This window comes from Cucumis melo, chromosome 5 (assembly GCF_025177605.1).
Source record: "Cucumis melo cultivar AY chromosome 5, USDA_Cmelo_AY_1.0, whole genome shotgun sequence".
Classification (NCBI taxonomy): domain Eukaryota; kingdom Viridiplantae; phylum Streptophyta; class Magnoliopsida; order Cucurbitales; family Cucurbitaceae; genus Cucumis; species Cucumis melo.
The window spans coordinates 28,937,392-28,939,816 of NC_066861.1; the positions used below are offsets into that span (position 1 = coordinate 28,937,392).

Consider the following 2,425-nt stretch of genomic DNA (forward strand, 5'->3'; position numbering starts at 1 on the left):
CCTTATTCACAAACCCTAAGCGTTCTCTACAAACCCTAAGTGCTCTCGTCTACTTCTCTCCGATCTTCAACGTTCGACCCCTCCCCTCCAATCAGACGACGCCGGCGACCGCCTCTCACCCTCTCCTAGACGACGCCGGCGACTGTGACTCCGATCAGACCAGCCGCACTCGTCCTTCGTTTTGGTCTCGGTTTAAAGGTTTTTGCTCTTTTGTTTTCGTTCTTTTTTCTGTATCAATGTTTGAGGAATGTTTCAAACTGGTTTGACAGAACACACACATATGTTATTTGTTACTTCATATTACGATGGAACTGCTGCCACCGACCGTTTTTTTTGTTTGGGTCATCTATGCAGTCTCGTGGGGAAGTTGGTGGAACGTTGTAACCGGAAAATGATAGAAGAGAGATTTTGGAGTTTGAGTTCCCTGATGATGATGGTTACGCGTCCGCTTTTGGATGATCAGTTCGACACTGTGAGTTCCCAATCGATATGCATTGCAATTGTGTAGATTTTTGGTTCTCACGTTCTTGTGATTATTTTTCAGTTTGTTCTGAAATTTTAGACTTCTGTACTTTACTTGTTTGGGTTTAGAGTTTCAATTATGGCATAATTGAAGAATGCTTTGATTTGAAAATTTCAGATTCTGGTTTGATTTTTGTACTTAAAGTATACACTCTCAAATTTACTAATAATGATTTTTAATTCCAACTTTCACTCTTTTTTAGTACATTTTTAATATCTAGGCTAGGTCTTGAACAATTTTTGCCTAAAACTTATGTTTTTTAAACTGGAGTTACTCTTTGAGGGATTTTTTTTTCCACACGATCCTATTTGTATGTTAGTCATTTAGTGGTAGTAATGTTCTACTTATTCTTATTGACTGGACAGATCTACCAGACTTGGAAAAGGCAAGAAGAAACTAGGAAAAGCGGCTGTAAATTGCCAACAACTTGAAGGCGAGGTTGGTATAGTAATAGCCTAGAACAATTAGATTGCTTTCTTGATTGAGTTTTGTATCAAGTCTGATTGGTGCTGATAAAGTTGTCTAAACTTAGCATTTTTAAGCTGACACTTGTACATTTTTAAGTTCCATTCATCTTTATTATTACTTATGATTACTTATTCAATAATTTCCTTGTAGAAAGTGCTAAGACTTTGCAAGATGTTGAAGAGGTTCCTGAACATAAAGGAGTATCACTTTAAATCAAAGACTCCTATTGAACTGAAAGGCGCTTGTTGGACTGGGGGTAGAATACTTTCACCTTCCTTCAGGTAACAACTTCATAATTATTTTAATATTTAGCAATTCAGATAACATGATAAAATATTGATCTTTCTTTTCGTTTTCAACCTTTATTCTTTTGTCATTTTAATAATGCCATAATTGGGAAGTGGCTCAAGTATTTGTATTTTCACCTTTGCTAAGAATAGTTGTTTGTTATAAGAGTCTAACCTACTTTCCACCTGCACAACTGTGTATGTTCCATCCCCATCCCCAAGTGACTCTAATGCTTATATGATCTCTTTAACTTCTTTAACTAAACATTATTTTCCCCTTAATTTTATCTTTTTTATTCCTAAATTTCCTCTGCTACGCCCTTACATATCAGCTTATTATTATCTTTCCTTATCTTTCCCTCACTTAGAAAGAGAATATGTAGACCTTAGTGGGGGATCCTAGCATGGTTGTTTCTGATCACCAAAGTTGTCAAATAATTACTTGATTTCAAACATCATTGTTTAAGTTATAGTTTTGTTGTGTTCTCGAACTGATGATGTTCACTTTGAGATACTTTTCTAGTTATTTCTTAATTTGAGCATAATTGAATTGGTTAACACATTATATTTGTTATGACTTATAAAGTCAAATTCTCACCCATGTTCAACTTAAAAAAGTTTACAAAGAAAATATTATTTTAACTGTGTAAACATATATAACAGAAGAGGTTGACCCCATTTTATCTTTGTGAGTGCAGGGATACAATGGCTCCTAGGCAAGATTGAAATCAATGGTTATGACGAGTACATTGGTGTGGAGTATCGATCTGCTGTATGTACTGAGGAATATAGCGTCAATGAGTAAATTCTCAAACCCATGCTTGAATAATCTCAATACTTCATTCTGAATACATATTCACTCGTAGTACATATGTCTATGTTTGTTGACTAGTGAAATAATTGATAAATGTTTGTTAAAATACATTCTTAAAAATAGAAGAGGAAATTACTACTAGGTCAACCTATAAAGTTTATGGAATTTCAACAGCCAAAACTACATAAATGTTCAAGTTAGCTTTTGTTTTGTTTTTTTAGGATGAAAATCCTAGCTTACATTTAAGATCAAATGAAAAAAATACAAAGTAAGCATAAGAAAAAACCAAATATCAAATTAAATAATACAAAGTAAGCAACAAAGAGGACCTAA

General features: G+C 34.1%; 1 long non-coding RNA gene across 1 annotated transcript; it reads left to right on the forward strand.

Annotated features, from left to right (window-relative positions):
• Positions 1-2,004, forward strand: LOC103497084 (uncharacterized). The gene is made up of 5 exons (XR_007821023.1): positions 1-198; positions 355-472; positions 889-961; positions 1,142-1,272; positions 1,977-2,004. It is a non-coding gene; the product is annotated as an uncharacterized LOC103497084 (long non-coding RNA).
• Positions 2,005-2,425: the final 421 nt, after the last annotated feature.